Below are 14,680 nucleotides of genomic sequence, written 5' to 3' on the forward strand. Positions count from 1 at the left end.
TGCACAGGGAATGAAAACAAGTACTCTTTCTGGGATCTACTGTATAAGTACAACAAAGCATTTCCAAGCCCCAGCTATTCCTGAGGTCAAGGAATCCTCCTCTGCTGGTCTAGAAGGTAGGACTAGATAGAGCCTCATTTACAAGAGTTTTGAGTTTCGTTTAACATTAAAGGTACCGTAGGTAAAGGTTTTTCTTTAACAAGATTGCCTAGTCATGGCCAACTGTAGGGGGCAGTGCTCATCTCCATTACAACATTAGGAGAAATAAAAAGAATATCCTAAAGCCTGGTGAGCTTGCCTACACTGTTAGTCTCCCAGCAAAGGCTAGACTGTTGGCAATGTGCTAGATTTCATGCATCAAACACACAGTTGCATTAGACGGCCTATAAGGCTCCAGTTCTATGTACAGTCAATATGGTTCTCTAGAGCACCATTCAATACATTACAGATCATCCAGAAAGGAAAATAAGGAAACTCCTGCATGTAAGTAGATGTGTTCTGTTTCAATACACATTTGGGGTCTTCAGATTTCAGCTGGAATAAGGCTTTGGATAAACAATCACTACCAAAAAAGCATGTTTATGTTTGTTTTAAAGAAAAGAATGTTTTTACCCATGTGCCAATAACAAAGAAAAAGGAGCCAGCTGTTCAAACACTGGGGAAATGGGATGCCCACCAGTTTCACTGTGTTATCATGATAAATCAGAGAACACACTCAGCTCTGCATGTATCAGATACAATACAGTTTTGCTGCTCTGTTTTCCAAGAAATGGAAGGCATGCCCTTTAAACTTGGGTTTTGTTTTGTTCCAACAGAGAAAAGCATCAGAGGTATTCAGAATAACTCATTACTTTTCTCAATAGATTTGATATAAGCCTAGATGAACAATGAATAAAAGTAATTATCCTTTGGCAGCTATAATTCTGCAGTGCAATTATGAAACACTTTGGTATATGAAATACTTTCTACCAAGGTGCTACAGAACACCATGATATAGCTTTTTGCTATCTGAAAGTTGTAATCATCTAAATCTCCCAAGAATGTTCTTCTATATCTCTGTGACCATCTGTAGATATCACTACCTTTTATGTGAAATTCACATCTAGGTGTTTTGTGTTTTCCTTCTGAAACACGTGAATCAAAAAGATAATATTGCAATTAAGATACTTCTAGACAGATAGCTGAGAAGCATAGTACTGAGCAGTCATGCAGCCAGACTTCCTCTAGGCATCAGAACTGACCTTCAAGTTGTCCAGGATGAAGAAAAGACATGCCAGTAGAACCGTCTGGGAAATCCTGATTTTAAAAAAACAAGAAACCAAACCAATCTGTTCCATATCTGTTGTGTGAATAAACAAAAAGCATCATTTTCTCTGGGATGTCAATCTGTTATCCTTTCCCCTCTATACACAGGTATTGTCTTATCAAAACAGACCACTGTGGTTTTATATGGGTTGTAAATCTCAACTTACTTTTCTATATCAAAGGGTAAACAGGCAAGGTGAAATTACTGTAGACCATATTTAGAATTCTATTTCATTGCAGAGGTCATGAATAAAGAATGCAAAAGCTGATTTGGAGAATGGGAAAGTGTATGAAATTTGTTATAAGAGAGAGGAATATGAAACATTTAGATTTCTATGTAAGATATAATGGTTGATGTATGCTTCAATCTTCAGCTGCCATAAAGGGTGACAGAATGCACAAAGAAAGGTAGCCACTTCTCTATGTGCAATCCATCAAATGCTCAGTTTGTGACAAACATGGAAACTTTGAACACAGCTGGATCTGGAGATCACAAGCCTCTCTGCAGTCCATTCAGACTGCCAGGCACTCTGCTCACCTTGCAGCAAAACAAGAAAACAAAAACATAGTACTTTGGTCCAAAATGAAATATAATATTACTTAGAATTAAGGAAAGCTTACTGTGGGTTTAGTCAGCCAGGTTTGCCTAACATCTAATGTTTTTCTTAAGTCAGTTTGTTAGAGAGAGTCAAGCAGAATTAAGTTGCCTGAAGGTGGGAGGACAGAAAAAAAACAGTCATCCATTGAACTCTTTCAAATAGTTTCACTGTCTTCTCTATGTGTATCACAAGCAATGGGGAAAAAGGTATCCAAATCTACCTTTGGCTGTCCAAGCCCACCAGTTCTCATCATAAAAGCTTGACATTTTTCAGGATCTGACTTTGTCTGATTGTCATAAATTGAGTATATCATTCTTTTGTGGATCACTGACTATCACTTTTTATGTATTTTGTATTTTGTTTTGTTTTGCTGCATGGCCAGCACAGCTATCCCTGAATATGTTTTCTGGTTTTGAAGATTCCAGATGTAGCCACATCAGGGGAATCTTAAGTAGGAAATAAGGAATGGCTCTGAACACTTTGAGGTTTCTACCTTCCACAAAGTTGAAACTTTGGGAGGGGGGACTATAATTGGCTGAGTTTTACCTACCTAGGAACGTACTTTTACCTATCTAAAGGTTATTCCAGATGTAGCAGATCAGAGACATTTTGCTGAACAGATTAAAAAAAAGGAATGTGGCTAAAAAAGTTGTGGCCTCTGTCTACACTGAGATCTGTCCAAACCAAATGACAGCAGAAATAACATCTATACAAAATGTAGGATGGTGGCTCCAACACCGTCACCCTCTTTTTCCCTCTTGTATGATTTTTTTTTCTAATTAAATTTTTATTTTTACAATAAGGCACATAAAGTCAATGACAACTACAACAACTAACTACAAGGGCCAAGGATATTATCAGATTTTTTTTTAAAAAAACATATTTTTCCTGATGAAGAAGCCAATGGAGCTTTGAAAGCTTGCATTATGTGTTTTGTACATTTTGGCTAACCAATAATGGTATCATGTTTTTGTGGGTTTTGGATTTTGTTTATTCACCATAATATGTTGCTTTCCACTGGAAATCTCTACCTCAGCTGGTTAGTTTGTTTTGAGAGTGAGTGTGTATGGCAATTTGAGGTGGTGCAGTTAAACATATGGTCCAATAATCTCGTGGTAGGAAATTAACTTTTACTTAACTTTGTAAGCAACTTATCAATGTATTTTTGAAATCCCTTGATTGTCTTATTACGAAGATTCCCAGCTTAGGACAGGAACACCAGACTAAGAATGCAAGCAGAGTTATGTGCTGACCACTTAAATTTTTGTTGTTGTTAGCTGCCCTCCAGTCAGTTTTGATTTATGGTGACCCTGTGGATGAGACATCTCCAAGAATCCCTATCTTCCACTGCCTTGCCCAGATCATGCAAGCCCTTACCCATAACCCCCCTGATTGAGTCTATCCATCTGGTTTGTGGTCTTCCTCTCTTTCTACTACCCTCTACCTTCCCTAGCATTACTGTTTTTTCTAGTGATCCGTGGCTTCTCATTATGTGACCAAGTATGATAGTCTCAACTTGATCATCTTAGCTTCCAAAGAGAGCTCTGGCCTGATCTGTTTAGAAAACTTTTTATTTTTTTTTTTTTTGTCTTCTTGGCTGTCCATGGTATCCTAAGTACTCTTCTCCAGCACCACATTTCAAAGGAGGTGATTTTCTTTCTGTCTGCTTCCTTCACTGTCCAGCTCTTGCATCTGTACATGGATGTGTACCACTTCAATTAGCATTCCCAGAATTATCTTCTGTGGCATTTGATGTGAAAAAAATCACAATATATTCTCAGAATGTTTGCATATTTGATAAATACTGAATGATCATTTGCTCTGATAGCCTTTAGGGCTGAAGGGTGGGGTATAAATACCATAAATAAATAAATAATAAACCAGTGTATTTTGTATAAGATTTGATAGTTGTCCTGTAATGGTATTTAGAATTTGAACATATGTGGTAGTTGACATGTGGAAGCTCTTAATATTTGACCGTATTTGATAACTGACATATGCAGTAATATTTATTTCAATTAATAGTTCACAGCTTTTGAGAAACTGTATTCTGGCATCTATCAACCTTCAAAAACCAAACCAAACCAAGAGATAGCAACAATTCTAAATGACTTTGATTTCAAACTGATAAAGGTTTGGAAGCTCTCTATATATATATGGTACCTTTCCCCAGCTCATTCTCAATATCCACCTATTAAGAGCTGCCTGTTTGAACTCAATAGACTGTCAAGGGAGATTCAAAAAATGGAAAGAACTAATCTCTTTTAAACTTGAATGTTTTAAAATGGATTATGTAACATGTAATTATTGTTTGTGTTTTATGACTTTGGTAATGTTAACGGCTACACCATTTTTAGATAGGGACATGTTTGTCAGTAATTTTGTTATTAAATTTGAAATTGTGTTTTGAAACTAGGAGGTCCTAATAGAATGTGTATTACTCTCTCTCTCTCTCTCTCTCTCTCTCTGTGTGTGTGTGTGTGTGTGTGTGTGCATATATGCCTTGTGTCTGTGGTTGTTGTTTTTTAACAGACACTTTGGTGCAATAAAATTACTTCTGGAAAATTTGGGCATATTTGAAGCCTATGCATGTAGGCTTCATTTGATCTAAAAGACTAACTATGGTCTAGAAAACACTGCAGAAATAATCCAGTTTGAGATCACTTTAATTGTCCTGGCTCAGTGGTAGGGAATCTTGGGAACCTTAGTTTATTGTGGCACCAGAGCTCTCTGACACAGAAGTCTAAATGTCTCATAAAACTAGAGATCCCAGAATTCCCTGGGAATTGAACCAGGGCAGTTAAAGTGGTCTCAAACTGGATTATTTCTGCAGTGTGTTTTGGACCTGTGTGGGATTTAACCTCCATACTCTTTACTCAAGACTCTATACACATGGAGGTACACAATACATATGTTTATCTCATGCAGATGTCTGTTCTTTCTTGTTTAAGGAGTTAGCCCCATGATGTAAGGATGGGTTGATAATCCAGTTGGCTTCTTCTCAATTGTGTGGAAAATACTGTACAGGGGAAATCACATATTCCCTTGTCTTTGAACAGGCACAAATTTAGTAGTATGAGTTCAGTTTGGAGATCAGGCCCATGAGATGAATTCAGATATAAATGAAATCCTGTCCTATTCCATTGGTCCATCTGCCTCAGTATTGTTTACACAAGAGAAGGACAATTTTGTGGTTCTAAGGGCAGTTCCTTCATTTCAGCTTGGGATGCTTGTGGTTGTTGTGTCATTTCCAACTTCTGGAGACCCTAAGATGAACTTATTATGGATTTTTCTTTATAAGATTTGTTCAGAGGGGGCTTGTTTAGCCTTTCCCTGAGGCTGCCCAAGGTCATCCAGTCAGTTTTGTGGTTGAGCTGGGAATCAAACCCTGGTCTGCAGAGTTGTAGTCCTGGGCACAGTGGTAAATTCCAGTACACCAGCCACAAGGTTGTGAGTTCGATCCCAGGTCTCCAGGTTGACTCAGCCTTCCATCCTTTTGTAGGTCACTAAAATGAGTACCATTTGAGTACAGATTGGCCCGTTACAAACGGTCCTAAAAGTGTGTGCTCCGCGCATGCTAGGGTTAGAAAGGGGCATCCTTTCCGGACGCCCCTAAGCCTAGCACGCGCGGAGCGTGCACAAAATGGCGGTGGCCGTTCCACACGGCCGCCGCCATTACGACGTCATGACCGTGCTGCCTCTATACGGGGGCGGCGCAGATGTGACATCGTCACGCCTTCAGATGGCTGCACCCAGCGACGCAGAGGAGAAAGGGGCCAAGCGGCCCCTTTCTCCTCCTCCCCACCGCCACAGGGTGTCCTTCGGGCTTGAAGCCCCAAGGACATCCCTTTCCAGGCTGCGGGGAAGGGGCCTTTTGCCGCTTCCTCGCAGCCTGAAAAGTGGTGGATCGGGGCCTCAGCGGCTGCCGCTCTGGCCACTGAGGCCCCGATCCGGCTGAGAAAGGGCCGGTGCAGGCCGCTGCTTTTCGGCGGTCTGTAACCCGCCATTGTAAACCACTTAGAGATTCCACCTCCACATTAGGAGGAACTTCCTGACAGTAAGGGCTGTTCGACAGTGGAACACACTCCCTCAGAGTGTAGTGGAGTCTCCTTCTTTGGAGGTCTTTAAGCAGAGGCTGGATGGCCATCTGTCAGGGATGCTTTGATTGAGATTTCCTACATGGCAGGAGGTTGGACTGGATGGCCCTTGTGGTCTCTTCCAACTCTACAATCCTATGATTCTATGAGAGAGTGCTTGGTTGTACCACTATGAAGTGGTACAGAAATGTAAAGTGCTAAGTGCTATTGCTAGTCCAACACTCAAACCACTATACCATGCTGGCTCACTCTCCTTCCCTCCCAGAATGTGATATTTCTAAATTTGTTATAAACAGAAGTGATTGGAAGTTCAGTGCAAGCTTTGAACCCACCCCTTCAAAGGACTCCCATGCTATGGCAAGGGCTTCTACCTTAGTTTTTTGTGGGTTTTTCGGGCTATATGGCCATGTTCTAGCAGAGTTTCTTTCTGATGTTTCACCAGCATCTGTGGCTGGCATCTTCAGAGATGCTGGCGAAACGTCAGAAAGAAACTCTGCTAGAACATGGCCACATAGCCCAAAAAACTATGGATGCCGGCCATGAAAGCCTTCGGCTTCTACCTTGTTTGAGAGGCTGCTGATGGATGCTTCCAGAAGTAGCAGTTCTTCTTTGAGAACTTTTTTTCAACAACATAATGCAGGGCATAAGAAAGGGCAAGGTCATATGCAGCCTACAGACTGCAAGTTGCTGCCGCTAGTCTTCACAGAGTGGCCCAGGTTTCAGAAGACTCTTTCCTATACAGTATCTACTTCAACCTTGAACTTTCTTATGCAACCCACATGCTCTCCCACTAAACCACATCCCTTCATCTAGTAATTTACTGGACTGAAACTACCAGTACTGTACTATTGGTTATCTCATGTTTCTCGTGTTCAGTGCAATGTGTCTTTGAGCTTCTAACAAGCACAGTGCAATGTGTCTTTGAGCTTCTAATAAGCACAGATACCTAGTGAACGGGTTATTTTTTTATCTCCCCCCCCCCCTTAATTTCTGAGTAATCATTCATCCAAAACAAATTTTTTAAAAAAAGTTTTTAAAGGAAGTTTCCCAAGAACCCCACTGAGCTTACTCAGCAGGACTCCACTTTTTCAGCAGTGCTCACTTCATACTGGCTTTTCTAAAGACTATTTTATTACTCAGTCTCCAATATTATTGACCTTGACTCTGTTGTTTTCATCCATCCTGCTGAAGGTGTTAGTCACATTCTCCTTTAAGACACAGAAAGTCTAACACTGTGCAAAAAGGAAAAGTGAAGATAATATGCAACATACAGACTTGTTTTAATAAGAGGTTTATACAGTTATATATAAAGTGTTTAAAACTATCTGCATATTTTTAATATCCCAGTGACATGCTGAAATGTTATGACTGAGCAGTGGTGTCACTAGAAGGTGCAGGGGGGATGCACCAGGTGACACCCTAAAAGGGAGTGACACCACTGCTCCTCAAACACCTACCTAACAACTGAAAAAGAACAGATGATGTTAAAAAGAAACACACATACAAACACACAAACACACAAGAAGACTGCAGGAAACAAAGGCTTTTACCTATACATATAAAGTAAAACCTCATTCCCATTTCAATCATACTTGTTACAGTAAAAATCTAAATGTTACACGCTGGAAATTCTGGGTCCCTTTTCTGTACCACCCGTGTATGCAGCTCCAATAATCAGGGCGAATGATCTCTGAACCAACAGCACACTCAAAAGTGAAGCAAATTTAAAATGTTTAGAAAGGATAGGCAAGTTGGTGAAAAACAATACATAATTTTAAAACACTGAATAATATAAAGTATCAGGTAGTGATGATAAGGAAAGTTACAACATAACAACAATACTTTAACAAACTTAAGTGTTTTAAATTTCCAGCTAAAAAAGAAAGTAATATCTACCACTCCTACAGACATTTCAGGAGTCTTAGGCGCGGGACAGATGGTCCCAAAACACCATGCCGCTGCCAATTCTAGGATTAGGGACTGTGCACCAACCCCAAGGTACCTAACCCTAGCATGGCACGACAGCAGTCTAATGGCAGTGTCCCATGTACACAGGTGCCACCATCTTGGCATAAGCGACATGCAGCATATACATGTTGCTACTTGTGACGTCCGCCCAGTGGCTCAAAAACAACCTGGTTTTTCTGGGTTCTTTTCGATCCAGAGGGATACCGTGCCATTTGGCTGCTGTGGCGTCCCTCCGGAGGGAAAAAAGCCACAGCCCTTTGGGGAGCTCTGTCCCGGGCCAGAGGCCCTGTTCAGACAAGCCTGAAAGGCCAGCCTGGGGACAGAGTCAGGGTGTTGGATCCAGATGACGCACACCCCAACTCCACCCCTCAGCCCCCCTGATGCCACACATCACTCCACATGGCACTCTTCCATATGACACAGCACCAAAGGAGTTGCATATAGCTGCAGCAACGCGGCTATGTCACCTTTTCGAAAGCACAAAAAGGAGCCACTTTTTGCAGCTCCTTTTTGCGCCCTCAAAAGACTGGATTGCAGGGTGAGGTTGCCATGGCCCCAATCTAGCTGGGAAAGGGTGGGCATCCTGCCACCCCTTAGGGACTGGATCATAGAATCATAGAATCATAGAGTTGGAAGAGACCACTAGGGCCATCCAGTCCAACCCCCTGCCATGCAGGAAATCCAAATCAAAGCATCCCTGACAGATGGCCATCCAGCCTCTGTTTAAAGACCTCCAAGGAAGGAGACTCTATCACCCTCCGAGGGAGTGCATTCCATTGTCGAACAGCCCTAACTGTCAGGAAGTTCCTCCTAATGTTCAGGTGGAATCTCTTTTCCTGCAGCTTGCATCCATTGTTCCGGGTCCTGTTCTCTGGAGCAGCAGAAAACAAGCTTGCTCCCTCTTCAATATGACATCCCTTCAAATATTTAAACAGGGCGATCATATCACCTCTTAACCTTCTTTTCTCCAGGCTAAACATCCCCAGCTCCCTAAGTCGTTCCTCATAGGGCATGGTTTCCAGACCTTTCACCATTTTTGTCGCCCTCCTTTGGACACGCTCCAGTTTCTCAATGTCCTTTCTGAATTGTGGCGCCCAGAACTGGACACAATATTCTAGGTGGGGCCTGACCAGAGCAGAATACAGTGGCACTATTACTTCTCTTGATCTAGACACTATACTTCTATTGATGCAGCCTAAAATAGCATTGGCCTTTTTAGCTGCCGCATCACACTGTTCACTCATGTTCAACTTGTGGTCTACTTGGACTCCTAGATCCCTTTCACACGTAGTTTCATTCAGCCAGGTGTCACCCATCCTATATCTGTGCATTTTATTTTTCCACCCTAAGTGCAATACCTTACATTTCTCCGTGTTGAATTTCATTTTGTTAGCTTTGGCCCAGCTTTCTAGTCTATTCAGGTCATTTTGAATCTTGATCCTGTCCTCTGGGGTATTAGCTATTCCCCCTAATTTGGTATCATCTGCAAATTTGATAAGTATGCTTCCAATTCTGTCATCCAGGTCATTGATAAAGATGTTGAATAGCACTGGGCCCAGGACAGAGCCCTGTGGGACCCCACTGGTCACTTTTCTCCAGGATGAAAAGGAGCCATTGTTGAGCACCCTTTGGGTTCGGCCGGTCAACCAATTACAGATCCATTTAACAGTTCCTTTGTCTAGCCCACATTTTACAAGCTTGTTTGCAAGAATGTCATGGGGAACTTTGTCAAAGGCCTTACTGAAATCAAGATATACTATATCCACAGCATTCCCTTCATCTACCAAGCTGATAATTTTATCAAAGAAAGAGATCAGGTTTGTCTGGCATGACTTGTTTCTCTGAAACCCATGTTGACTTTTTGTGATTATGGCATTGCCTTCTAGATGTTCACAGACTCTCTGTTTAATGATCTGCTCCAGAATCTTTCCTAGTACTGATGTCAGACTAACTGGACGATAATTGTTGGGATCCTCTTTTTTCCCCTTTTTGAAGATGGGGACAACGTTTGCCCTCCGCCAGTCTGCTGGGATCTCTCCTGTTTTCCAGGAGTTTTCAAAGATTATTGCCAATGGCTCCGATATTACATTTGCCAGTTCTTTTAATACCCTTGGATGGAGTTCATCTGGTCCCGGAGACTTAAATTCATTTAGATTAATAAGGTGTTCCTCTACTATCTCTTTACTTATTCTGTACTGAAATGCCCCTATCCTGTCCTCTGCTCCATTATCCTCAGGTTGAGCACCCTTTGCCTTTTCTGAGAAGACTGAGGCAAAGAAGGTGTTGAGTAATTCTGCCTTTTCTCTGTCTTCTGTTAGCATTTTGCCATCTTCTCCACGCAGTGGCCCTACCGTTTCCTTCTTCTTCCTTTTGCTGCGGACATATCCAAAAAAGCCCTTTTTATTGTTCTTAACCTCTCTAGCAAGCCTGAGTTCATTCTGCGCTTTAGCTTTTCTGACTTTACCCCTACACATGCCTGCTATTTCTTTGAATTCCTTTTTTGTGATTTCCCCCTTTTTCCATTTCTTATACATCTTCCGTTTCAAACTCATCTCAGTTGAAAGTTCCTTAGTCATCCATCCTGGTTTCTTGAGACACCTCCCGTTTTTCTTTCTCACTGGAACTGTTTGAAATTGTGCCTTCAGTATCTCCCTTTTGAGAAAGTCCCATCCGTCCTGAACTCCTTTATCTTTTAGTATTTCTGACCATGGAATTGCCCTCAATACTTCTCTAAGTTTACTGAAATCCGCTCTCCTAAAGTCTAGGATGCGTGTCTGACTATGCCTGGCTTCTCCTTTCCACTGTATTACAAACTCCAGGAGAACATGGTCACTTCCACCTAATGATCCCACCACTTGCACCCCATTAACCAAGTCATCCTTGTTGGTTAGGATCAGATCTAAAATAGCTGACCCCCTTGTTGCCTCTTCCACCTTTTGGACCATGAAATTGTCTTCCAGGCAAGTGAGGAATTTGCTAGGCCTTAAGGATTTTGCTGAGTTTGACTTCCAACAAATATCAGGATAGTTGAAGTCGCCCATCACTACTACATCTCTCTTTTCTGACTGTGTGGTCATCTGTTCTAGAAAGATATCATCCAATTCCTCAGTCTGACTTGGGGGTCTGTAGTATACGCCCACCGTAACATTCTTGTTGTTTCCCTCCGCTTTAATTTTTACCCAGATGCTCTCCACCTGGCTTCCATGATTGATGTCCTGGATCTCTTCACAGGTGTAAATATCTCTGACATATAGTGCTATTCCTCCTCCTTTCTTGTTTGGCCTATTTCTCTTTAAAAGGTTATACCCCTCTATTTCCACATTCCAATCATGAGACTCATCCCACCAGGTTTCAGTAATGCCTATTATATCATATTTGCTTTGTTGTATTAGGAGTTCGAGTTCATCTTGCTTATTTCCCATGCTCTGTGCATTAGTGTAGAGACATCGCAGACCATAGTTCCCTTTTACTTGCTGCCTGTGCAAGTTTTTTTGCCTCCCACTGTTGGGTCCTTGCACTTTTTTTCTTGTTTCCTCTATGTCAGTTTGACTATTTTTGCCATCCCTTTCGCCTTCCTTAATACTGTCTCCCTTCCCCTCGGAACTCAGTTTAAAGCCCTCCTGATCAAGTTCTTGAGACTGCTGGCAAAAACATTTCTTCCAACTGGCGTGAGATGCAACCCGTCCGTTGCAAGAAGTCCCTCCTCGTGGAACCGCAGCCCATGATCGAAGAATCCAAATCCTTCTTGGCGGCACCATCTGCGAAGCCAGTTTTCACATCCGCTATTTTCCTCTCCCTTCCTGGACCATGCCCTTCAACTGGCAGAAGAGACGAGATGACAACCTGTACATCCATTCCTTTCAGCTTCCTACCAAGCGCCTCGTAATCCCTTTTGATGTTTTGAAGGCTGTGTCTTGCAGTATCATTAGTTCCCACGTGGACCAAAAGGAAGGGGTATTGGTCAGTAGGCTTGACCAGTCTTGTCAGCTTCTCTGTCACATCACGGATCTTTGCACCTGGAAGACAACACACCTCTCGAGACATCTTGTCAGGCCTACATATCACTGCTTCTGTACCCCTCAGCAAGGAGTCCCCCACTACAACCACACGCCTCCTCCGAGGCTTAGCAGCGACTGTTCCCTCGGGTGGGACTCTCAGGCTCCCCTGCTCTGTCCCTGAAGTCTGTCCATGCTGCTCTTCTTCATCCTCCTTGATAAGGGAAAGAGCTTCGAATCGATTCTCTAGCTGAAAGCTCCCAGAACAATTCCTTCTTGGCTTACTTATCTTTGTGACATTCCTCCAGCTGTCTGCCTCCTGTGTATGGCAAGTGACCTCTTCCACCCTAGCATCTTCCTCTGCATGGTACTCATCCAAGATGGTTAGTTCTATTGTGTCCAGGAAATCCTCTTGTTCCCTAATATGCTGAAGTGTAGCTACTCTTGACTCCAGCTGCTGCACTTTCTCCTCCAAGAGTGCTACCAACTTGCACTTGGTGCATGTGAAGTTCTCGACTTCTGTGGGCAAGAAGAGAAACATCCCACAAGAGTTGCAGGTGACTACAGCAGATCCCTCGTTGTCCATACTGCAAAGTCTTTAGTAATTACTATAACAGTTAATCTACTGGGAATACTTCTTTAAAGGAATGTACTGGCTGCTATCTGATACTTAAAGGCAAGGTTCTATTTCAATATCTGATTCTAACCTGATGCCACTTGAGTAGAGTTGTTGAGTTAAAGAAAACTAAAACTAAAATTCTCCTTCTCCTCTCTCTGGCCGGACTGCTCTGGAAGGCTCTGGAAGTTGGTATATAAAGCTAGTCTGCTAGCTCCGCCCCTTGTGACTCACAGATGTGACTCACCGAAGCTCCACCCCTTCAGCACGAGCACACGGTCTCAAGCACACGGTCCCAAAATGGCTGCCAAGCAGCTCCTCTCCTTCTCCTCTCTCTGGCCGGACTGATGTACAGCCTCATAGTTGCAGCAAAGGTTTTAAGAAGGGCAAATCTGAATAGCAGGCTAAACACAGACTATCAGGCAAAGAAAACCTGTGCATTCATGGTCATCTCTTCATATGCATGTTTCTTTACATTCTAGCTGGGCCTTTATATAAGATTATAAGATTGTCACCATGCATATGTCTGACTTTGCTAGATATCAAAGGCCATACACATGTCTCAATCTGGCAAACTTTAAAGCTGATTGTCCTCAACGTTGAATATGAATGTTTCCAATATTAATATGTGCATGATGGTTCATGCCCAGATTAATTGGTCTCATATCCTGTCTATGAACCATCAGCACCTGTTGAGCCCAGGCTTACTTGTTGAACTCTGGCTCAACTTTTATTTTTTAAAAAGTACCTGCTTTATATCTTTCGTACTTCTTCCTTGTCATATCTTTTTTAAATGAGTAGAGACATATGTTTTGTCTTGTTGTTAGATTCATGGCAGCACGCCCAGTTGAGTTGTTTTGAGCAAAATAATCATGCCCAATTCAGATATTCTGTGGAGTTTTATACCAATGGGATTTGCTAGAAAACTGTCCACTACAGCCCTAATTGAGTAGTTTCTGTTGCACTAAATCCCAATATCCAAAGATACTCCTGAGTATCCATCCAGAATAACACATGTCATCCAATTCTAACAAAGACTTTGGATTCCTTAGCTTTATCAATAAAGAGAAACAAAGTATAATTAACTCTGATGAGACCCACATATTTAGACCTAACTGTTTTAAAAGAAAAAGAAAAATTAATTTAATGTAAGCCTTGTTCTTACTTTTTATGGTAAAGTCATAAAAGAATAGTAAGCAAAAGTCTTTAAGAGAATCACAGAACAATAAATTATTAACTTAAAAATTTTTGAACACTAAATTATTTTAAAAAATCATTTCTTGAGTGCCATGGTCTGCATTATCTGATAGTCAGATAAATCTTTGTTCTTTTCACAATTTAACTTGAATATCAGTATTCCAAAAACAAAAAAGCAGGAAAATTCCAACCATTTTACTTTCCCTTCCAAATTATTTACCATTGCCCTAAATTAAACCAAAATGCACATCTATCTCCAACTAAAATTTAGCTTCCTATTGTCAGCTATTTCTCCATTTTTTAATAAACAATATATCCTTTTCAAAAAACACACAACAACTACATAAATTTTCCTCCATTCTAATAGTCTGTTTTCTATTTTCCCCTCTGTTTTCTCCATTTCCATAGAAAGTAAATCCATTTCCATTAAATCCATAAGCTCCAACCAAGTAATTATTTATTGTTTTAAGTGGATTTAATTGTACACCATTGTGCAATCATAGAACAGAATTATAGAGTAGGAAGAGACCACGAGGGCCATCCAATCCAACCCTCTGCCATGCAGTAGGACACAATCAAAGCACTCCCAATAGATGGCCATCCAGTGTCCGTTTAAAAATCTCCAAACAACAAGACTCCACCACACTCCAAGGCAGCATATTCTACGATTAAACAAATCTTACCATCAGGAAATTCTTCCTTACTGTCAGGAAGTTTGAAATCTATTGCTCTATGTAGAGGAGGAGGAGAGCTGCACTTTTCTATCTATCATACAGTCTGAGGTCAAATTCTCATCAACACTTCAGTCACAATACTTGTTAATTTGCCTATTTCGAGCTCATTCCTACTCACATTTAAACTGGCTTGGGATTTGCCTTCGCTACGTGTTGGATTCTAAAAGGT

Source organism: Sceloporus undulatus, chromosome 1 (assembly GCF_019175285.1).
Source record: "Sceloporus undulatus isolate JIND9_A2432 ecotype Alabama chromosome 1, SceUnd_v1.1, whole genome shotgun sequence".
Classification (NCBI taxonomy): Eukaryota; Metazoa; Chordata; class Lepidosauria; order Squamata; family Phrynosomatidae; genus Sceloporus; species Sceloporus undulatus.